At 43.2% G+C, this 25,339-nt stretch overlaps 1 protein-coding gene across 1 annotated transcript in view; it reads right to left on the bottom strand.

Moving 5' to 3' along the window:
* The window catches only part of LOC122550994 (F-box/WD repeat-containing protein 7-like), a 225,437-nt gene that overhangs the window by 99,643 nt on the left and 100,455 nt on the right, over positions 1 to 25,339 (bottom strand). The window lies entirely within an intron of this gene.

The raw sequence follows: 25,339 nt of genomic DNA, 5'->3' as shown, positions 1-25,339 counted from the left end.
AACCAAGAGTTGCAAATGTTAGAGATCTGCAACAAAAAAACGAAATTGCTGGAGAAACTCAAAAGATCTGGCAGCATCTGTGGGAACAAAAACACAGTTAGCGTTTCAAGCCCAGTGAAACATTAACTTTGCTTTTCTTCCACAGGTGCTGCCACACTTAGAACATAGAATGTTACAGAGCAGAGTTTCTCCATCAATTTCTGTTTTCAATCTCTCAAAGTAGTTAATGGGCTGAACAAAAATCAGAAATTTAAGCAAAATACTACAGACGCTGGAAACCTGAAATTAAGTGCTTGAAGAAGTTTGGGAGAAGATTTGTAGCTCGGGTGCTCGTTGTTGTTGTGGTTCTGTTCGCCGAGCTGGAAATTTGTGTTGCAGATGACACCTTTGTAATCATCAAAAAACACAGAAATAGAGAACACACACCAGATCATCAACGCCACACTCACAGGAATCTGATTCACTAGAGAGGAAGAAAAGGACAACCAACTCCCATTCCTAGACGTGATGGTACAGAGAACACCGAACGGAGAATTCACCACAAAGGTATACAGGAAAGCCACACACACAGACCAAGTCCTGAACTACGAAAGCAACCACCCCAACATGGAGTTCAACCCTGCCAAATGTGAGGTTGTCCATTTCGGAAAGACAAATAAGAATGCGGAATACAGGGTTAACGGTAGTGTTCTTAGTAAGGTGGAGGAACAGAGGGATCTTGGGGTCTATGTTCATAGGTCTTTGAAAGTTGCCACTCAGGTGGATAGAGCTTGTAAGAAGGCCTATGGTGTATTAGCGTTCATTAGCAGAGGGATTGAATTCAAGAGTCGTGAGGTGATGTTGCAGCTGCACAGGACTTTGGTAAGGCCACATTTGGAGTACTGTGTGCAGTTCTGGTCGCCTCACTTTAGGAAAGATGTGGAAGCCTTGGAGAGGGTACAGAGGAGATTTACCAGGATGTTGCCTGGAATGGAGAATAGGTCGTACGAGGATAGGTTGAGAGTGCTAGGCCTTTTCTCATTGGAACGGCGAAGGATGAGGGGTGACTTGATAGAGGTTTATAAGATGATCAGAGGAATAGATAGAGTAGCAGTCAGAAACTTTTTCCCCGGGTACAACAGAGTGTTACAAGGGGACATAAAGTTAAGGTGAAGGGTGGAAGGTATAGGGGAGATGTCAGGGGTGGGTTCTTTACCCAGAGAGTGGTGGGGGCATGGAATGCGCTGCCTGTGGGAGTGGTCGAGTCAGAATCTTTGGTGACCTTTAAGCGGCAATTGAATAGGTACATGGATGGGTGCTTAAGCTAGGACAAATGTTCGGCACAACATCGTGGGCCGAAGGGCCTGTTCTGTGCTGTATTGTTCTATGTTCTATGTTCTATAACACACACAAAAGAAGTTGCATCAAGACACTGGTCAAAAGGGCCACAACACACTGCAGTATACCAGAACTGCAAAAAGAGGAGGAACAACACCGATACAATGTATTCGCCAAAAACGGATACCCCCGCAATTTTATCAACAGATGCCTAAGGGAAAGACAATGGAATGAGGACATGCCACAACCCAAAAGACTAGCCACACTACCATCCATCAAAAACATTTCTGAACTAACAGCCAGACTACTGCGACCACTAGGACTCATAACAGCACACAAACTAACAGCCACTCTCAGACAACAACTCACCAGGACGAAGGACCAGATACCCAGCATGAGCAAAACTAATGTAGTGTACAAAATACCACGCAAGGACTGCACAAAACACTACACCAGACAAACAGGAAGACAGCTAACGATCCGCATCCATGAACACCAACTAGCCATGAAACGACACGATCAGCTATCCTTAGTAGCCACACACGCAGATGACAAGCAACATGAATTCGACTGGGACAACACGACAATTATAGGGCAAGCCAAACAGAGAACAGCCAGGGAATTCCTAGAGGCATGGCACTCATCCACAGATTCAATCAATAAGCACATCGACCTGGACCCAATATACCGGCCACTGCAACGGACAGCTGGAACTGACAACCGGAAGCGACAGGGACAGGCCACTATAAATGCCGGAGGAAACATCACAGAAGCGCTTCACAGGAGGCTCCCAAGCACTGAGGATGTCACCTAGACAGGGGACGAAACGTCATGCAACACAAATTCCTAGCTCGGCGAACAAAACCACAACAACAGTGCTTGAAAAACTCAGGTCATTTGGCAACAGCTGTGTAGAGGGAAAGAGTTTCAAGTTGAACATGATTTTTTGTAACTGAAATGGGTTTGGAAAATGGCTTTTCAAAATATTTCTGATAGCAGCAGAGGAAGAGCAAAGGGAATAAATGATGTACAAAGAGAGGAGAAAGAATAGGAGAAGAATGCAGGAAAAAAAAATGGAGGACAGATAACATACGGTCAAGTTCTGAAATTGTGGAATTCAATGTTGAGTCTGTGCAGCTGTAAAATGCCCAAGTGGAAAATGAGGTGTTGGTCCTTGAATTTGCATCATGGTCGTTCGAACGTTGCAGCAGGGCCAGGTCAGAAATATTAGCGTGAGAGCAATATGGTTTATTGAAACAGCCAAGAACTGGAAAGGTCAGGGTCACTTCAGTGCACAAAGTGGTGGTGTTCAGAAAAACAGGTGCCCCCTTTTTTGGTCTTGCCAACGTAAAAGGATGGTGACTGGCAAATGAAGTAGACAAGATTGAAAGAAGTGAATTGCTGCTTTACCTGGAAGGTGTTTGGGGCCTTGAATAGTTGGCGAATGGATAAATGTCATAACTGCTCTAATTTGAAGGCATGAACGAAAGCAGGTTGTCCCAGAGAGAATAGTTCCTGTGAATGCTACCAGTGGAGAGGAGTGGGAATGTGAGAGTGGTGGTGGCATCCTGCTCAAGGTGGTAGAGATGATGGAGGATGATTGCTTGAATACGGAGACAGTGGGTTGGAAAGTAAGGACAGGGGAACTCTATCGTTGTTTGGAAAGGAAAAGAAGAGATGAAGAAAGAAGTGCAGGAGATAGGTCAGTCATGATTGAGGGCTCAGTCAACCATGCAACAGGCTTGCGAGTAAGCTATCGGTCTAAAGGACAAAGGCGTTACAGGAACACAGAAATTATCTGAGTGACAGGAAACAGTAATGGTCAATAGATATTTTTTGGGCTTGGACAAGGCTCAAAGTGGAGTTCCCTGGGAATTGGTTGAAACTTCTGCTTATGTTGATGCAGATTCATGATCTGGACCTTGATGTGCAAGGGGCAATTTCATAGTTTGCAGATGACACACAAGTTGGGAGACTTGCAAACTGTCAGGCCAGAATAGTCTGGAACTCAAAAAGGACATTAAGTTGGTGAAGTGGGCAAACAGGTGATGGATGAAGTTCAATGCATAAAAAAAGTGAGGTGCTACAATGTGGTTGGCAGAACATTGAAAGACAATATAGGGGGTACAATACTGAAGGGAGTGCCAGATCAGAGTGTATAAGTGCACAGATTACTAAAGGTGGCAGGACTGGTGGAGAGACTGTGCTCGTAAAATAAAAGAATGAGAGGGCATAGATTTAAAGTGATGTGCAAAAGGAACAAACATGATACAACAAAAAACAAAAAAACACTCACACAGGGGGGAAGTTAGGGTCTGGAATGCCCTGCTTGGAAATGTGATGAAGCCAATCTAGGCATTCAAGAAGGCATTGGACTGCATGTGGTGGTACGAGTTGGGGGTAGAAAATCCTCTGTTGAGGAAAATTGAGGTCATGTAAGAGGCAGCCTAGTGGAAGGTGGCATCATTGGAACAGATGCAATGGAGACAGCGAAACTGATAGAATGGAATCCCTGCAGGAACCAGGGAGTGAGGCGGTGTAGTCAAAGTAACTGTGGGAGTCCGTGGGCTTATAATGGGTAGAGGTGGACATCAGAGCCTTAGAAATTCAAAGTGATATCAAGGAAGAGGTGGACTCGGTCAAGCTGAGAGAAGGACAGAAATTGGAAAAAATTATCAGTTTTGTTTCTAACTCCAGACAAGAGCAGGAAGCAACAAAGACATCTTTGATATATTGGGGAAAGAGCTGTGGATGGGCTGACAAGTTCCCAGCACCTGACATCCTGCATCCTTAGTTCCTCAGGGGAAGTGGCTACAGGAACAGTGGTTGCAATCTTCCAAAAGCACTAAATGTAAATGCAAGTTCTTTTTTGATCCTAATTCTATGCAGCGGAGTCAATTATCAACATGATCCTTTGAGCTTTGAGTTATCTATAAAACAGGGAAACAACTTCTCAGAAAATTTAGTTTGTGAAATTAATTAATTGTAGATCGGTGACAAATTGTGTGGCAGGATAGAAATAGAACGTGGAACATAGAACATTACAGCGTAGTACAGATCCTTCAGCCCTTGATGCTGCACTGACATGTGAAACCAATCTTAAGCACATCTAACCTACACTATTTCATTTTCATCCATATGTCTATCCAATGATCATTTAAATGCCCTTAAAGTTGGCAAGTATACTACTTGCTGAGTAAAGAAACCACCTCTGACATCTGTCCTATATCTATCACCCCTCAATTTAAAGCTATGTCCCTTCATGCTAGTCATCACCATCCGAGGAAAAAAGGTTCTCACTGTCCACCCTATGTCTTAATTAAGTCACCTCTCAACCTTCTTTTCTCTAACGAAAAATACCTCAAGTCCCTCAGCCTTTCCTTGTAAGGCCTTCCCTCCATAGCAGGCAACATCTTGGTAAATCTCCTCTGAACCATTTCCAAAGCTTCCACATCCTGCAGTGACCAGAACTGTACACAATACCCCAAACGTGACTGCACCAGAGTTTTGGACAGCTGCAACATGACCGTGTCTCTCCGAAACTCAATCCCTCTACCAATAAGAGCTAACACACTGTATGCCTTCTTAACAACCTTATAAACTTGGGAGGCAACTTTCAGGGATCTATGCACATGGACGCAGATCTCTGCTCACCTACATGACCAAGAGCAAATGTCACTGGGCTAGCAATTTCACAGGCCCAGACTACTTCTCTTAAGAATACAAGTTAGAATCCCACAGTTAATAAATCTGGTCTCATTTATGGTGATTAGGAAACACAAATGATTCTGATAAAAATACATCAGATTCACTCATGACCTTTAGGAAAGAAATTCTGCCATTCGTAAAGGGACTATAGGATGCAGTGAGAAAGCATGAACATAGCACTGAATAGGTTGATCAGCCATGATCTTATCAAATTGCTGAGCAGGTCCAAAGGGCTGAATGGTTTACTATTGTTCCTATTTCCTGCTATTCAGAGTGGGAGCAACGCACAGATTCCCACTTTGAATCACATTTCTTGGAGAGGCAAGTTCTCAATTAAGACAACTGCATGGTGCTGTGTTTGAATTGTGATGACTGCCTCTGAAGCAGCAACCAGAAACAAACGTTTCTCATACACAAGTTGAAACAAAACTTCCTCTCAATTAGAGGAAATCCAAGGCTCAGTTCTATGAATCCGCATATTCAGCTCAACCTTCCCAGCTGTTTTGAAGCAATGTGTTCTCAGTTAAGTGATAGCACTCTACTGGCCCACATCATCCTACAATAGAACAATACTGGAGATCAGAGTCGAGATTAGAGTGGTGCTGGAAAAGCAGAGCAAGTCAGGCAGCATCCGAGGAGCAAGAAAATTGACATTTCGGGCAATTCCTGATGAAGGGCTTTTGCCCGAAATGTCAATTTTCCTGCTCCTCACATGCTGCCTGACCTGCTGTGCTTTTCCAGCACCACTCTAATCTAATTATTGTTCTCTCAGCTTTCACTCACGAAATATACCACAGACATTGACCTCAAATATAGCATGTTGCATTAGAAAGTGTCATTTTACATAGTTTCTTAATTAACCGATACATCATGAAGTCAAACTGAGTTTATCTCCCAGTCAGGCACAACTGACATGAATATAAATATTACCAGCCAAGCAGTACTGTTAATCTTTGTCGTAAGCAATAGACTGAACCAAGAATTATGGATAAGGAAACAACCCAAAATGTTAACTCTACTTCTGCTTTTGTTCAAGATCTAAGCATTTTCCTTTAGTTTTTTTGATTTTTCAAGAGACGTGAGCATCACTGTGGGCGGCACGGTGGCACAGTGGTTAGCACTGTTGCCTATAGCGCCAGAGACACTGGTTCAATTCCCGCCTCTGGCGACTGACTGTGTGGAGTTTGCACGTTCTCCCCGTGTCTGCATGGGTTTCCTCCGGGTGCTCCGGTTTCCTCCCACAGTCCAAAGATGTGCAGGTCAGGTGAATTGGCCATGCTAAATTGCCTGTAGTGTTCGGTATAGGGGTAAATGTAGGGGTATGGGTGGGTTGTGCTTTGGCGGGTCGGTGTGGACTTGTTGGGCCGAAGGGCCTGTTTCCACACTGTAATGTAATCTAATCTTAAAAAAAACCCAACATTTGTTGCTAATGACTAACTGGCCTTAAAAAGGTTGAGATGAGCTATCTTTATAAAACACTAAGCAAAGATTATGGATGTTGGAAATTTGAAACAAAAACAGAAACCACAGCTGTCTATCAGATATATGTGAACCCACAGTGCTTTAGGAAGGGAATGCCAGGTCTTTTACACAGTGACAGTGAGAAAACAGCAATATAATTATAAGTTAGGATGGTATTTGGCTAGGAGGAAAAATTCAACATTGCCAGATTTGAAAACCTCATGACCTACATCCTGTGGATGAACATTGAACAGAAACTGACTGAGTTCAAAGCAGTTCAGACACTGCAGATTCAATGGTAACTAACTCAGTGCCAACTCCTCTAACCTTGCTCACCTTCCATAAATCAAGTGAGGTGGAAACATCCACACTTACCTGGATAAGTATGGTAAGGCAAACCACACAAGAATTATACAGTTAGCAGTAGGGCCTTGTTAACCATTTCAATAGTTAGTTAAGCTAATTCACGTCATTTATTTTTGTCTGCATTTTAGTGTAAAAATAAAGTGTTTTATTTAATGTCGATTAATTTGACCAATCAAATTGCACCTGGATTGCAACACCTTACACTTACCTTTAAAATAAGAAAACAACTGCCCTCTTAATATATTTTGAGGGGGTTTAGTCTGGTCCATAGTAATGGACAATAGAAAGCTACATCAGTTTATCAAATGGACTGAGAGAAATAAATTCTAGACTTGTACCTGTTCGAAGTGGGAATGTTTGGAGCAAGGCTCAGAGATGTAAGGAAATGCTTGACAGTAAAGTAGGAGTTCAGGGTCAGCCAGCAGAACTAGAGGGCTGGTGACAACTCTGCATCAAAGAATGCATAGCTTTGTCACCAATCAACTTTAAGCAATTCTGCCCTCAATACCTAACTGCAGCAACTCCTTCGACATCAGCCTGGCAATCACTTTCAATCCTCTCCTGAATTACACTGCATTTGATGGGGAGTGTTGAGATTGATTTAGTTGGTATATAACCCATCTGGATTTCACATAAGATGGACACTGGATGCAGAAATGGTTGGGGCTTACTTGTTCCGCATCAACGCTTTTCACTCAGGCAATCATAAAATTTATTATTTTTAAAAATCTTATTTATTAAGTCAGTCAGAGAATACAACGTTGGAGAGAAAAGCACTGCATGACTCATTGCTGTGTGTAATCAGCCAGGTCATAGAGACATGCATAACCCATTAGCTTTGTGCCCGAAACGTCGATTCTCCTGTTCCTTGGATGCTGCCTGACCTGCTGCGCTTTTCCAACAACACATTTTCAGCTACCCATCACTTAATGCAACTTTAACACCATGAAACCCAACATACTGCATTACGTATATTGAGTGAAACAGATTATAAATGAAATCTCATTACTACTATTAATTTAGAGCAAAAAATGACAAAAACAGAGGAACCTCAAGTATCCAAAGGACACAGTAGGGCAGTATTTCAGTTGGGTAAATCGAATTCCGGAGAATCGAATGCCAGGAAACAGTTTAGCCAATCATCAGGACCTTGCGGGATAATCAGATATTCGGATAACCGAATGCTGGTTAATCGCGATTCCTCTGTATTGTGCATGTTGAGTACCTCAATTTTTAAAATATTTCTTGTTAATATTTTTCTTCACAGAAGCCATGAAGACGATGAATACTCAGTATAACGCTGCATCTGGATACAAATTCACATAAATAATGCTTATTTTATAGTGTTATAATTATTTGGCAGGATATCCCAAGTTAGTTGAACCCTGCATTTGTTTTTTTTTACATGGTAAATAAAGTATTAAAGTAGGACAGTCTTACTACAAATGTACAGGGCTTTAGACTGCACTTGGGAGGACTGCATGTGGTTCTGGTCTCTTTACACAAGAGAAATAAGTGCATTCAAAGCAGTTCAAAGAATCCAAATGCAAGAAGCAGTAGGCTATTTGGACCCTCAAGCCTGCTCTGCCATTCAACAAAATTGCAGTCGGTCTGCCCCAACCTCAACCCTTCTTTTGTGCCAGGTCAACATAGTTGGAAACTTCCTGATATTTCTAAACATAAAAACACAAAAGAGGGGTATGCCATTCAGCCCCTCAAGCCTACTCTGCCATTTGGTATGACCATGGCTGATCACCCAACTCAATATCCTGTTCCTGTTTTCTCCCTCATGTCCTTGGATTCATTCAGGCACATGAATCATATGTAACTCCTTCCTAAAAATCATTCAATTGTTTTGGCTTCAATTGTTTTCTGTGACAGAAATTTCCAAAGGCTTTCTACTCCCTTGGAAATTTCTCATCTCAGTCTGAAATGGCCTACCTCATAGAATGAGACTTCTGGTTCATGATAGGGGAATTACAGGAAGAATGTTCGCAGTCTCATCCTGTTATAATTTTGTATGTTTGTACGAGATTTCCTGATTTTTCTATTTTCACTTTATTTTTTCTTCTTTAATCAATCCCTTGGTTCTCCTTTGCCGACTTCTGAACTGTTCCCAATCTTCAGGTCCATTGTTTTATCTTGCCAATTTCTATGCTTCTTCCCTTGCAAGCCATGGCTTGCCACAGCTCCTTGTGCTCTTGCATCAGATGATAATTTTCATAGTTCACCCATTCACTCTTTGAATGTTTGCCATTGCCTATTTATGGTCCTTCCTTTCAGTAACAATTCCCAAACCTTCATAGACAACTTATGCCTCATACCACCATAGGTTCCCTTAATAGCATACAAGACCCTCATCTCAGAAGCAACTGCCTCACTTTCCACCTTGATGGAAAATTCTTTCCCATTATGATCACACATCCCCGAGGGGGTCGCTCACAACTATATTACCAATTATTCGATTCTCATTGCATAATGTCCAATCTAAAGTAATCTGTTCTCCAGTTGGTTCCTCCAAGTATTGATCCAGAAAACCATCCCTTCGCTGTGGTGCCAATCAAGCAGGTGACTTTGTCCTGGATAGTGTCAAGCTTCTCGGGTGTTGTTGGAACTGCACTCATCCAGGCAAGTGGGGAGTATTTTATCACATTCATGACATTTGTCTTGTAGATTGTGGACAGGCTTTAGAGAGTCAGGAGATGAGTTATTCACTGCAGCATTCCTAGCCTCTGACTTGCTTTTGCAGCCACTGTATGATAATTGGTAGTCCAGTTCAGTTCAGTTTCTGGTCGATAGTAATCTTCCCCCCCACCAAGGATGTTGATACTCAGACTGAGAGTTTGTGATGCCAATGAATGTCAAGGGGTGATAATTAGATTCTCAAGTGTTGGACATGATCATTGCCTGGTAATTGTCACTCGCCACTTATCAGCCCAAGTTGATAAAATATGGTGAAAGAAAAGTCACAGCAGATCAGGTAGCATCCGAGGAGCAAGAGTCAACGTATCCGGCATGACCCTTCACCAGTCCTGATGTGCTTCTTCCTTCACCACACTATATCAAATCTGACTCTCCAGTATCTTCAGCCCTCACTATCTCATACTTGTCAGTCCAAGCCTGATTATTGTCCAGGTCTTGTTGCGTTTCAACATGGACTGCTTCAGAGAATGGTGCTGAATATTATACAAGCGAAGAACCCCACTTCTAACCTTGTGATCAAAGAAAGGTCATTGATAGAACATAGAACAATACAGCACAGAACACGTCCTTCAGCCCACGATGTTGTGCCGAACATTTGTCCTAGCTTAAGTACCTATCCATGTACCTATCTAATTACCGCTTAAAGGTCACCAATGATTCTGACTCTGCCACTCCCACAGGCAGCGCATTCCATGCCCCCACCACTCTCTGGGTAAAGAACCCACCCCTGACATCTCCCCTATACCTTCCACCCTTCACCTTAACTTTATGTCCCCTTGTAACACTCTGTTGTACCCGGGGAAAAAGTCTCTGACTGTCTACTCTATCTATTCCCCTAATCATCTTATAAACCTCTATCAAGTCACCCCTCATCCTTCGCCGTTTCAATGAGAAAAGGCCTAACACTCTCAACCTATCCTCGTACGACCTATTCTCCATTCCAGGCAACATCCTGGTAAATCTCCTCTGTACCCTCTCCCAAGTACCCTCATCTTTCCTAAAGTGAGGCGACCAGAACTGCACACAGTACTCCAAATGTGGCCTTACCAAGGTCCTGTGCAGCTGCAACATCACCTCACGACTCTTGAATTCAATCCCTCTGCTAATGAACGCTAATACACCATTGGCCTTCTTACAAGCTCTATCCAACTGAGTGGCAACTTTCAAAGAGCAATGAACATAGACCCCAAGAACCCTCTGCTCCTCCACCTTACTAAGAACCCTACCGTTAACCCTATATTCCGCATTCTTATTTGTCCTTCCAAAATGGACAACCTCACACTTGACAGGGTTGAACTCCATCTGACACTCCTCAGCCCAGCTCTGCATCACATCGAAGTCCCTTTGCAGCCAACAGCCCTCCTCACTATCCACAACTCCACCAATCTTGGTGATGAAGCAGCTGCAAATGGTTGAACCAAGAACATTAACCTGAGGAACTCAGGCTCCAGTGCTGCACTGTGTCTCTACCTCTGAGCTAGAAAACTCAAGTTGAACATCCACAAAACAGTGCAATAACATCTTTGAACAAGGTGATTAGCAAATATATACGTGCAAGATCCATTACAAGGTCTAAACAACTTGCCCCTAATCTGCCCTTTCTTCATACAGTCTACAAAGTAATTTCTTCACGTAATTCATCTGAATCACTTTCAAAAGTTGTGTTAGAATATATCTCCAGCATCTTCACTAGTTGCCCAATATGCCATTCAGATCATACCAGTGTACAGTCCTGCTCACTCCAATTGGGGCTGACCCCTCTACTGCACACTTTGGAGAAACGCCCAGCATATTTTCAGGGACAATGTTTGCCAACTACTCAGTACAAATAATCTCTGATTAAGCATCACAACAATATATGTCTTTCTTTTACTTCAGTGCTATCTGAAAGTTCCAGTTTCAGGGAGTACATACAAGCCCAAATCTAAAATGAGAAAATTCTATTCTAAATAAATATACAGCTGAGCAACTAACAATGTAAGTGGATGGAGGTTGGATGGGATGGTGGTGTTGGGGAGAGGGGTGGGTCCCACAGAGAGGGAGGGTGAGCAAGACAAGGACCAATCACTTAAGTCTTCATCAACTTTTCACAATAATGCTGGCCTGAAGAGAATGGTCAAAAGTTTCATCAAAATCAGAAAGATGGAATAAATGAGTTAAGTGCTCACATTAAGTATCCCTGCTTTTATTTTAGATTTCCAGTATTTATACTACTTTTCACCACATTTAATTATGAATTTCAGCCCTGCAACCAGTTTTATTTGGGTGGGAAGTTGGGGTGGGGGTAGAGAGGGAAGAATCATACACAAGGACACTGCAACTATCACAAAATGTTTACTGCTGCAGTTGTTTCCAGATGACCCTGAGCAAGAGGTTATATGCGTCATAAATTCCAAAAGCTAAGCTGCATTTTGACATGCTCCAGATCCTTAATAGAAAATAAAGAACAGTTTTAAATCCTCGCTATCTACTTTAGCAAGCATTTCAATCTAATTTATGGCTCTTAGCAGAGGTTATGGGTTGTGTCTCTGCTATATGGATGCATTCATTGAACCAAAGAATGATTACAGTCCAAGAAGTGGCTATTTGGGCCATCACATTGAAGAAGTTTCTCTGCAACAACAGTTCAGCCAACTCAGCAAAATTTCTCTTTGAATCCCCTTGGAAAAGCACAATACAACCCAAAACATGCACTGTGCGCCAAGATTCACCTTTGACTCTTTTGCCGTTTGCCTTAAACTCTGTGCCCTCTGGTTCACGGACTTTCAATGGGAATGGTTCATCCTTTTTTCATCGTGGTCCACAATGGTACCAACAACGTGGGTAGAAAGAGGGATAGGGATATAAGGCAGGATTTCAGGGAGCTAGGATGGAAACTGAGAGTGAGAACAAACAATTATCATCTCTGGTTTGTTACCCATGCCACGTGATAGCGAGGCAAGGAATATTGAGAGATATCAGCTGAACAGCTGAAGTGATGGGTTTCAGGTATATGGATAATTGAGGCTCATTCTAGGGAAGGTGGGACCTCTACAAACAGGATGGCTTTCACTTCAATCAGAGGAGTACTAATATCCTGGATGGGGATCTGTAGTGTAGTTCCAGTACACAGGAGGATGAGAGTAGGGAGGACATGGAAAGGATTTCACGGTCACACAAATGTGCTGGCAGACAACAGGTAAGTTTGAAGTGTGTCTACTTCAACGCCAGGAGTATCCAGAATACAGTAGTTGAGCTTGCAGCATTGATGGGTGCCTGGGACTTCGACCTTATGGCCATTTCGGAGACAGACGTGGATAGAGCAGGGTCAGGAATGGATGTTGCAGGTTCCAGGGTTTAGATCTTTCATTAAAATCAGGGAAGGTGGTAAAAGGACAGTACAATGGTGGCTGAAAGAACTTTTGATGAGGACTCGTCTACTGAGGTGGTACGGGCTGAGATTGGAAACAGGAGAGGACAGGTCACACTGCTGGGAGTTTTTATAGGCCTCCGCAAAGTTCCAGGGAGGTGGAGGCAAGGATCGGCAAAACAATTCTGGGTAGGAATGAAAGGTAACAGAGTGATCATTAAGGAGGACTTCAACTTCCCCAACATTGACTGGAAATGCTATAACTCTAGTAAGTCAGATGGATCAGTTTTTGTCCAATGTGTGCAAAAGGGTTTCCTGACACAGTTTGTTGATGAGCCGACAAGCAGGAAGGCCACACTGGACCTGGTAATGAACCAGGCCAGGTGTTTGATTTAATGGTAGGTAAGCACTTTGGAGAAAGTGACCATAATTCGGTTATGTTTAATTTAGCGACGGAAAGGATAGGCACATGTCACAGGACAAGAGTTATCGATGGGGCAAGGGCAATTATAATGCGATCAGGCAAGACTTAGGAGGCAATAGAATGGGGTAGCAAAATGCAGGGAATGGGGACTATTGAAATGTGGAGCTGGTTTAAGGAACAGATATTGTGTGCCCTTGTAGGTATGTCCCTGTCAGGCAGGAAGGAAGTGATAAGGTAAGGGAACTGCGGTTTACCAAAAAAATTGTATCTCTTGAGCGAAGGGGGAGGCTTATACGATGTTGAGACAAGATGGTTCAGATGACATGATGTAGAGTTACAGGTTAGCTAGGAAGGATTTAAAGAGTTAAGAGCAAGGAGAAGACATGAACAGTCTTTAGCAGGTAGAATAAATGAGAACCCTAAAGCTTTCTATGGGTATGTGCCGAATAAAAGAATGACTAGGATAGGAATAGGGCTAGTCAAAGATAGAAGTGGGAAATTATGTGTGGACCCTATGGAGATCGGAGAGGTGCGAAACAAATATTTCCCATCCGTTTTCACTCAAGAAAAGGAGAATAATGTAGACAAGACTAAGATACGGGCTATGAGATGGAAATGTGTTGCTGGAGAAGCGCAGCAGGTCAGGCAGCATCTAGGGAACAGGAGAATCGACGTTTCGGGCATTAGCCCTTCTTCAGGAATGAGGAAAGTTTGTCCAGCAGGCTAAGATAAAAGATAGGGAGGAGAGACTTGGGGGAGGGGCGTCGGAAATGTGATAGGTGGAAAAAGGTCAAGGTGAGGGTGATAGGACAGATTGGGGTGGGGGCGGAGAGGTCGGGAAGAAGATTGCACGTTAGGGAGGCGGTGCTGAATTTGATGGATTTGACTGAGACAGGCTGGGGGAGGGGAAATGAGGAAACTGGTGAAATCCGAGTTCATCCCTTGTGGTTGGAGGGTTCCTAACCGGAAGATGAGGCGTTCTTCCTCCAACCGTCGTTTCGCTGTGGTCTGACGATGGAGGAGTCCAAAGACCTGCATATCCTTGGTGGAGTGGGAGGGGGAATTGAAATGTTGAGCTACAGGGTGGTTGGGTTGGTTGGTCTGGGTGTCCCAGAGGTGTTCTCTGAAACGCTCCGCAAGTAGGCGGCCTGTCTCCCCAATATAGAGGAGGCCACATCGGGTGCAGAGGATGCAATAGATGATATGTGTGGAGGTACAGGTGAATCTGTGGCAGATATGGAAGTTTCCTTTGGGGCCTTGGAGGGAGGTGAGAGGGGAGGTGTGGGCGCAAGTCTTGCACCTCCTGCGGTTGCAGGGGAAGGTGCCGGGAGTGGAGGTTGGGTTGGTGGGGGGTGTGGATCTGACGAGGGAGTCACGGAGGGAGTGGTCTTTACGGAATGCTGATAGGGGAGGGGAGGGAAATATATCCTTGGTGGTGGGGTCCGTTTGGAGGTGGCGGAAATGACGGCGGATGATGCGCTGTACATGGAGGTTAGTGGGGTGGTAGGTGAGGACCAGTGGGGTTCTGTCCTGGTGGCGGTTGGAGGGGCGGGGTTCAAGGGCGGAGGATCGGGAAGTGGAAGAGATGCGGTGGAGGGCATCGTCGATCACGTCGGGGGGGAAATTGCGGTCCTTGAAGAAGGAGGCCATCTGGGATGTGTGTTTTTGGAACTGGTCCTCCTGGGAGCAGATGCGGCGGAGTCGAAGGAATTGGGAGAATGGGATGGCGTTTTTGCAGGGGGCAGGATGGGAGGAGGTGTAGTCCAGGTAGCTGTGGGAGTCGGTCGGTTTGTAGTAGATGTCCGTGTTGATCCGGTCGCCTGAGATGGAAATAGAAAGGTCGAGGAAGGGGAGGGAGGAATCTGAGACTGTCCAGGTGAATTTGAGGTCGGGGTGGAAGGTGTTGGTGAAGTGGATGAACTGTTCCACCTCCTCGTGTCATCGATGTAGCGGAGAAAAAGGTGGGGGGTGGGGCCAGTGTAGTTGCGGAAGATGGATTGTTCCACATATCCTACGAAGAGGCAGGCATAGCTGGGGCCCATGCGGGTGCCCATGGCTACTCCTTTCGTTTGGAGGAAGTGGGAGGATTGGAAAGAGAAGTTGTTCAGGGTGAGGACCAGTTCAGTCAGTCGAAGCAGGGTGTCAGTGGAAGGGTACTGGTCGGTACGGCGGGAAAGGAAGAAGCGGAGGGCTTTGAGTCCTTCGTGATGGGGGATGGAGGTATTAAGATACGGGCTATTAGACTTGAAAGGATCGAGGTTGGTAAGGAGATGGTGCTAACAATTCTAGAACGTGTGAATGTAAACAAGTTCCCTGGGCCGGATGGGATTTATCAGAGGATTCTCTGGGAAGTTAGGGAGCCTTTGGCCTTTATCTTTGAGTAGTCATTGCCTACAGGTTTTTAGTACAACAGAACTGGAGGATTGCAAAAGTTGTGCCCTTGTTCAACTAGGGCAGCAGAGATAACCCTGGTAATTATAGACCAGTGAGCTTTACTTCTGTTGTAGGAAAGATTTTGGAAAGGATTATAAAAGATAGGATTTATAATCATCTCGCAAACAACAATTTAATTGTAGACAGTCAACATGGTTTTGTCAAGGGCAGGTCGTGTCTCACAAACCTCTGAGTTATTTGAGAAGGCGACCAAGCATGTAGATGAGGGTACGGCAGTTGATGTGGTATACATGGACTTCAATAAATCCTTTGATAAGGTTCCACATGGTAGGCTATTGGACAAAATGGGGAGGCATGGGATTGAGGGTGATTTAGCAGGTTGGATTAGAAATTGGCATTCTGTAAGAAGGTAGCGAGTGATGGTTGGTAGAAAATATTTAGCCTATAGTCTGGTTACTAGTGGTGTGCCACAAGGATCTGTTTTGGGACCACTGCCGTTTGTCATGTTTATAAATGATTTGGACACAGGCATAGGTGAATGGGTTAGTACGTTTGCTGATGATACTAAAGTTGGTGGAATGGTGGACAGTATGGAAGAATGTTGCAGATTGCAGGGGGATTTGGATAAACTGCAGAATTATGCGGAGAGGTGGCAAATGGATTTCAATGCAGCTGAATGTGATGTGATTCACTTTGGGAATAATAATAGGAAGGCAGAATAGTGGGTCAATGGAAAGATTCTTGGTAGCGTGGATGTGCAGAGGGAGCTTGGAATCCATGTACATAGATCCCTGATAGCTGCCACTCAGGTTGATAGTGCTGTTAAGAAGGCACGCAGTGTGTCAGGTCTTATTGGTAGAGGGATTGAGTTCCAGAGCCGTGATGTCATGCTGCAACTGTAAAAAAATGCTAGTGTGGTCACACATGGAATATTGTGTACACTTCTGGTCGCCCCATTACAGGAAGGATGTGGAAGCATTAGACAAGATGCAGAGGAGATTTACCAGGATGTTGCCTGGTCTGGAACAAAGGTCTTATGAGGAAAGGCTGAGAGACCTGGGTCTGTTCTCACTGGAGAGACGATGACTAAAAAGGGGATTTAGTGGAGACATAGAAGATGATTAGACGAGTAGATAGGGTGGACAGTAACAGTCTTTTTCCTAGGATCATGACATCTGCTTGTATAAGGGGGCACAGCTGCAAATTGAGGGGTGATAGATTTAAGACAAATGTCAGAGGCAGGTTCTTTACGCAGAGAGTGGTAAGGGCGTGGAATGCACTGCCTGCCAATGTAGTTAACTCAGCCACAATGGGGGCATTTAAACAGTCAATGGATAAGCATATGGATGACGATTGCATAGTGTGGGGGATGGGCTTAGCTTAGTTTACAGGTCGGCACAACATTGAGGGCTGAAGGGCCTGTTCTGCTCTGTACTGTCCTACGTACTCTGAATCCCAAATGACTTTGAACACAAATTATCTAAAGAGTACCCGGGTTCTCCAATCGGTCATCACCATCCTTCAAGAAGTAAACTTATTCAAAACAAGCAGAGGAGGTGCAATACATAAACAAAATGATGTTAACTTGGTTAACTTAACAGTCCCATCATAAAATAATAAGGTTTTTGCTTCAAGGGCTATTCTATTCCAGAGGAAGTGGCGGGTTCATTCAGAAGAGAGGTCAGAGTGAGCCTCCACCTACATGTTCTAATTTTTCCCAATTTCAGATCAACAGAACCCATGGTACAGAGCAGAGAACAACCACTCTGGCAGGCACTCCTCCAACCACTATTAACACCAACATGAGGAGTGGCAATTCATCTCTGGATTGTTCATGGGACTTTTTGTGTGACGCAGTTGCAAACAACAGACACCGCATTTCCAAGTAATGGATTACATCTGAAGTGCTCTAAATTGTTTGAAACCTGTTGAGGCACTTCCACAATGTAAGCCTAATCTTTAATTTCATGGAAAGGCAGAATATTTGTTTGAAAGCTAGCAGGCATTTAGTGTTCATACATCCAAATACTGTTTTTCAGTATTCAGTATTTGAAACACTAACTTTCCTGCTCCTCAGATGCTGTCAGACTTGTTGCACTCTTCTAGCTTTACATCTATCGACTGTTGACTTCTAGCATCTGCAGTCCTTACTGTCTCCTAGTCACTTCAATAAAGATATCATTTGTTGTCAGACTTTGAAAATGAGGCTGTTTGACTTTGGCTCAATCGAGCTCATGATGTGGAAACAGAATCATAGAGATATACAGCACGCAAACTGAACCTTCGGTCCAACCCGTCCAAATATCCTAAATTTATGTAGTCCCATTTGCCAGCACTTGGCTCATATCCCTCCAAACCTTTCCCATTCATATACCCATCCAGATGCCTTTTAAATGTTGCAATTGTATCAGCCTCCATCACTTCCTCTGGCAGCTCATTCCATACACGCACTACCCTCTGCATGAAAAAGGTGCCCCTTAGGTCTCTTTTATATCTTTCCCATCTCACCCTAAACCCATACCCTCTAGCACTGGACTGCCCCACCCAAGAGGAAATACCTTGTCTACTTGTCCTGAGAATGTGTATAGGGTATAAGCAGACAGGGAAAGAGTTAAGTTCTGAGTTTTGCGAAACAAGAGGTCCAGCTGAGTATGACTCAGATCAGATAAGAACTTACAGTTAACAATGGGGTGCTGGAGGCAAGGGTAATGGGTTAACAAGGTGGAAAAGCAGTCATTATGTAGAGCCATTTAACAATATTTGAAGCATTCAGTATGTAAGGTCAGCTAACAATTGTATGAATCCTATTAACAAGGTTAAGAACATTCATTGTATAACAGGAAAGGGCTTGGTTTCTGCTATTGACACTCATTGATTGTAATGGTCACCCAATTAATACAAATGTTGTCTTATCTGGATGTTCCTCCCTGTAAAATGCCTATGGTTCATTGAGAAACTGTTATTCGAGGGAAGACCATGAGCTCATGTCCTTGTGCACATGGGCAATTGTTCTCTCTCTCTCCAGGGCCCAGCACAAAGATAGAGGTAAAACCACATGGCATCTCTGAGCATTTTGCTTTGATTGAGGTGGGGGGGGTAAATGGGATGACAATCCTATCCATGTCCCTTACGATTTTATAAGCCGCTAAGGTCACCCCTTAGACTCGACACTCCAGGGAAAACAACCCAGCCTATTCAGACTCTTCCGACAGCTGAAACCCTCCAACCCCGGCAACATCCTTGTAAATCCTTTCTGATGTCTTCCAAGTTTCACATCATCCACCTGATAAGAGGAGACCAGAACTGCACACAATATTTCAAAAGTGGCCTAACCAATTTCCTGCCCAGCAGCAACATGACCTCCCAACTCCTATACTCAATGGTCTGATCAATAAAGGAAAGCATACTAAATAATTTCATCAATATCCTATCTACCCAAGACTCCACTGTCAAAGAAATAGGAACCTGCACTCCAAGGTCTTCTTTGTTTAGTAACACTCCCCAAGACCTTACCATTAAAGTATACAAGCCCTGCCCTGATTTGCCTTTCCAAACTGCAGCACCTCGCATTTATCTAAATTAAACTTCAGCTGCCACTCCTTAAGACCAAGTAGCACAAATCTGGGTGAGCACAATGACTGTGGCCAAACTCAGTTCCAATTCCATTTACAAATTTGTAATGACATCATTGAAGTGGGTTGGATCTCAAATAACAATGGTACAGTGTATGTTGAGGAGATGGGCAGCTTAGTGGCATGGTGCAAAAGCAATCTTTCCCTCAAAGTCAGCAAAATAAAGGAGCTGGTCATCAACATCATGAAGTGGAGCGGTGTACACTCCTCTATCTGTAACATGTGTGCGGAGGTAGAGATGGTCGAGGCTTCAAGTTCCTTGGACTAAATATCACCAACAATCTATCCTGGTCCATCCACATCAAAACTACAGTCAAGAAAGCACATCAATGCCACTACTGCCTCAAATTCCAGAGGAACTTCAGCATATTGACAATGACTCAACAATTGTTAATAGATTTCTTTTGTGTAGAACCCCTGTAGTCTGGCCCAACAAGTCCACACCAACACTCAGAGGACCATTCCAAACAGATCCCCCCCACCCCTCCCTGTAACCCTGCATTTCCCATGGCTGATGTACCTAACTTACACATCCCTGAACACTATGGGCAATTTAGCATAGTCAATTCACCTAACTTGCACATCTTGGGACCATAGGAGGAAACCGGAGCACCCAGAGGAAACTCATGCAGACACGGGGAGAACATGCAAACACCACACATCCAGCTGCCAGAAGCTGGAATCAAACCTAGATCCCTCATGCTGTGAGACAGCAGTGCTAACCACTGAGCCACCATGTCATCCTGACGCACCATAGAAAGTATGCATCACAGCTTGATATGGCAACTGTTCTGCCTAAGACCGCAAGAAGTTTCAGAGAGCTGTGAACACAGCCCAGCCCATCACAAAAACCAGCATTATTTCCAATGACTCTGACTACATTTCTCGTTGCCTTGGGAAAGCAGAAGCATAATCAAAGACCTCTCCCAACCCAGTTATACTTTCTTCCACCCTCTTCCATCAGGCAGGAGATACAAAGGTTTGAAAACATGTACCAACAGATTATTCCTAGCTGTTATCAGACTTCTGAACAGACCTCTCAAAAAGGAGTTGATCTTTCTCTGTAGCTGTAACACTATATTCTGCATTCTATTCTATTACCCTGATGTACTTAGGTAAGGAATGACTTGTCTGGTTAGCGTACAATACAATACTTTTTACCGTATCTCGGTTCATGTAACAATAGTAAATTAAATCAATAATAAATCAAATAAATGTGTTGGTAAATTCATTCCAAAATTAATTCCACAAGGCTATCCTTGGGATTGATTTCAAAATTTCTTCTTTAAATGTGGGCTACACCATATAGGACTTGCAGCTCATCCCTGATGGCATTAAGGCACAATTTGGGGAGGCTCGTTGGAAAAGTATTTTTGTGATTAGACTAATAATTCAGAGGCCCAGACTACCAGGACAGTGGTTCAAATCCCACTACGACAGCCGCAGGAATTTTGATTCAACTAAACTAACCTGGAAATGAAAGCATGAAACTATCAATTATCATAAAAACCCACTGGTTCACTCATTAGGGAAGGAAGTCTGCCATACATGGTCTGATCTACACTCAAGTACAGACCCACAGCAATATGGTTGACTACGAACTGCCCTCTGAAATACCTTCAACGGTCACTTAGTTATAAGTGAATTTGGGATGGGCAACCAATGGTGATCTTGCAAGGGACACCAACAATTCTGTGAAAACAAGGAAAGTGCACAAGTGAGGGACGAGAATTACATTCCTTGGTGGGTGGGAGGGTCACCGCCCCGGAAGTTCGTGAATCAACTGGATTTGGTTTTTGCTTTTTCACAACTTGACAACTTCTACCATCATATTCTGATGCCAGCCTGAATTATTTAACTGGGTATCATAACTTGCCGTGATATGGTTTGATCTCACAACTTTAGTCTGTTACTGAAGGACTAGAATGCTTCGGTTAATAAACTACAATGCAATGAACATCAGTCCACAGATTTCAAAGACATCAAGAAAGGAACTGAATTTGGAGCAGATACAGTTAAATATTTAAAGTTATAATAATTTGGAATTAAGGTTAATTTCCATTACCTCTTAACTAGGTTCAGAAACATTCAGCCAAACAAAAACAGAAATTGCTGGAAAATCTCAGGTCTAGCAGCATCTGTGGAGAGAACATTCTTCTGAAGAAGGGTCATTGGGCCTGAAACTCTGATTTCTTTCCGCAGATGCTACCAGATCTGATGAGATTTTCCAGTAATTTCTGTTTTGGTTTCGGATTTCCAGCATCCACAGTTCTTTCAGTATTTTTTTGTCACAAACTGTCATCCTGCTGTTTGCTCTGAAAATGAACAGAGGTGCTGGTGGTGAAAGACATCCTTGGATAGATACCAATCTCATTTTGCTCCCAACGTTCCTGTCCTCATTGGAAATCCTTTTTCTTGCTGGTTTACTTCAATTTAAAAACAGTTTAATTATTCAGTAGCGAGCAGTCCTTTCCTGCTGAGAAAGGCACTGTGATTTTATTCATTTCAGAAGTTTGTCTGTCTGTAGAAACCAACATCCCCTAAATGGTATTTGATGTGCTTTAGGTCAACTGCAATATACAACCAGAGATGCTAATAAAGCTCCACATCTACAATAAAAGAATGCATCAGATCTCTGCACAGTGTATACTACGATTCAATGAAGCGAAGAGAGAAGCAAGATCTATGTACTAATCGATAGACTCCATTAAGTGTTTTTATGCTGGGATAGTATTCCCAAAACAAACGAAGTCAAATTAGAAGCAAACCTGTTACAAAACTCCTCACAAAAGCTAACGATCCAGTCTACTACGTCCTCTCAGGTGGATAAGGTTGATCTACCATCACACATATGACAGCAAGCTTGAAAGACAATAAAGATGGACTGGGGATAAAAAGTCAGCTGCTGCTCCTCCAAAATCCACCAGTCATACTGGTGAACAAGTTCTTCATTTTTAATTAAACATGTTGGCTTACAGACAATTTTGGTCTCAATTTCATACAAGGTACTAAGTTAACTATGACAACTTACAAATATATCAAGAAAGAAATTAATTTTCTGATACATTTGGAATTCATGTGCACGTATGACTCCTCAGTCTTTCTGCTGCTCAATGCTAACTCTGCCCATTCAGCAAATATTCACATTTGGTTCAGATACCATGTGGTAACCCATCTTCATAGATTGCCAGCTTTGACTATGTTGTGCTGTGAACTCTTGCTCTCAGCTCCCTCATGTCATTTACAAATTCAGATAAGAAAATCCTCAGTTCTTCACCCAAGTCCTTCATATGGTTAACATCTTTAGGTACATATGCCTTCCAAGTTTTGCAGGAAATTTAGATCTTGCTGTCCTTGTCCTCAGAAGGAGAGTCTGAAGAGCGTGTGCAAAATTATTGATACTGAGTGAATTTGGCTGCAGTGGTGTTCTACAAACAGCAAAAACACCCGTTTCTTTTGGTGTTGGGCGAATAAGAATGTCGGCAAGAGATACCAAGGGGAATGTCATGCTCTTCTAACATTGTCAAATGGCAATCAAAATGGAGTCTCAGTCAAACACATCACAGGATATACCAAAGACTGCATCTTCCATTGGACGGTGCCTTATATTGCAAGCCAAGGGCTTTTTCCTCTTCATTCACATCATGTGACATCACTAGTAACCCCTCAAGAAGAGGGGTTACTCTTGAACTGCCTTCTTGAACTGCTGCTGTTTGGGAAGAAGTTACAAGATTTTAATTAGGCATTACTAAATAATCTCATTTTTGTGTGCCTGGACCTGGCTTGTGTTCTGTTTTGGTTAGGAGACTAAGGGGATCTAAATTGAAGTATTTGATGAGGATTCAGGGAAAGCAGGAATAGACTTAGGACAAAAAAGCATTTTATTTTTCCGACTTAATACCCAAAGTGATTTGTTCCCTAGAGACTGTCAACATAACTACATGTCCCATCACTTCGGCTGCCTCAGCTTGACTCAACCCCAATTCAAATTGTTAACCTTCAGAAAGCATCATATTTAAACTTAACATTCAAGAATTTAGCACTGTTTACAAGTCAGGCTTGACAGGCAAGCAAACCAGTCACGAAAACAGCATGAAAATGTGTTACGAACAGAGGTGAGGCAGGTCATGTCATTCGCTCATTCAAAATAAATAAAATCAAACTAAAAACAAAATCATTAATACTATTTACTCAAGAGAGACAGAAGCCAGCAGCAACATGAATAGGAGAGGACCTCTGGTGGGGTGGTGGGGGTGTGAGAATGTATTTAGGATGAGGGAGAAAGAAGAGGAGAAAACAGAGATAATGTGGGGGTGAATAATTTCTTGTTCATATTCAATTATCAACACTCAGTCTAAATAGACTCTAGACAAGAGAAAAAGTATCCTGCTAGCTCCTGCGGATCCTTCAAAATCCTTTTCTCGTTGACAGTGCTGATTGCAACACCAGGACAACTCCATACAGTCCAAGTGAGCAGCTTGAACAGACTTAAATAAAGCTCTAAAAGGACCTGAAGATGAAAAGCCTAGAGATTCTGAATTCTTAGAGATCAAAGATGTAAAGACCGATTTCTCCGTAGAACAATTCTGTTATTAACTTGGCAGACTGATTAATAAGAATCCTCCGCAGGAGATAAGAGGAGGCAGACTTACTCTATATAGGAATAGCTTGAAGGTGCTGTAGAATCCCATGATTAGAAGCTCTGCTGTGACACACACTGATTATCTTTGCCCACTTCTTTCACACAACATGTCCTGGAAACTTCACACAATGCAGATTACAAGAAGAACTCTCTCAGCCACAGATATGAAAACCGAACTGGATGAACTGCTTGCAGGAGGTGGGCCTTGAACGATACCACTGCACTACAGGGAATCTGATTACTGATGATTGTAATGTATCAAACTAAATTAGCAGTAAACAGGAACTGACTGTCCACAACCATTACCTCCCCCAAAAATGACTACTCCCAGCACAATGAAGTGGTTTTAAATTTGTCAGAAATTCATTACTGGAAGTCACTAGAGAAATCCCCACCCCTGTAGCGGCACAGTCCACCTAGCCAAGTCTATACATCAGGAAGGAAAGCAGTGTGCAAAACAATAGAGGGAAAGAGGCATGATTGCAGCAAGCTTCTCAACACCTAAACCAAAACAAATTGAGTGGCCAGCATACAAAGTATTTCAATTTAAACAGGATGCTGCCAGTACTGCTAAGCTTCTCCAGCAGTGTGTCTGCTTCAGGAATCTCATGCCCCGATGCCAAGTACCTCTGCACTCTTGTTTGCCAGGCAATCACTCCAGAATACACAGGTTGTAAGCAAAAAGTCTAATCAGAAACAGAATGGGGTTAACCATAGTCAAGGTAGATTTGGCCAACTGGGACCTGACCACAACTCGGTGGCTGAACAGTTTGTGGCAGAGAATGATAGCAAGAAGCTCTCACTGCACGTTTCCTTTCAGAGAGGACATTAATGAACTAGGTGAGTTTTTATGACAATCAACATTAGATATTCAGTCACGAATAGGCCAGCTCCTTATTCCAGTTTTTTTTAAAAAACAATGTCAAATTTCACATCTGCCATGGTGGAATTCAAACTACATGCTGCAGAACATGTGCCTGGAGTTCTGGATTGCTGGTCCAATGACATTACTACAAAACCACCACCAACAGTACAGCATTGTGGCCCAGGTTTTCCAATAACCTAGGTAAATGGGGGAAAACAACCACAAACATGAATCAATTTGTGCACTACAATATTCGCAAACAATAGTGATAAGAAGTCAGAAATGAGAGATCACATGCAGACAGAGACACAGTCCAAGTGAGTATATAGTTCAGGAACGTTGGAGGCAGCATGGGAGTTCAGTGCAGAGGCAAAGATGTGCTTTGTGCTTGCTTACTTTGCTTGGTTTGTCAGGTTTTTTTTAATAAACAGGACAATCTCAAGCTAGGATCAGGGGCCCAGCACAAAACAAGAATGAC

The sequence above is a fragment of the Chiloscyllium plagiosum genome, unplaced genomic scaffold (genome assembly GCF_037043375.1).
Source record: "Chiloscyllium plagiosum isolate Xiang-an unplaced genomic scaffold, Cpla_swu_hap1 HiC_scaffold_6, whole genome shotgun sequence".
Taxonomy (NCBI): domain Eukaryota; kingdom Metazoa; phylum Chordata; class Chondrichthyes; order Orectolobiformes; family Hemiscylliidae; genus Chiloscyllium; species Chiloscyllium plagiosum.
The sequence above is the reverse complement of the archived record's forward strand: the minus strand, read 5'-3'. Positions and strand labels throughout refer to the sequence as shown.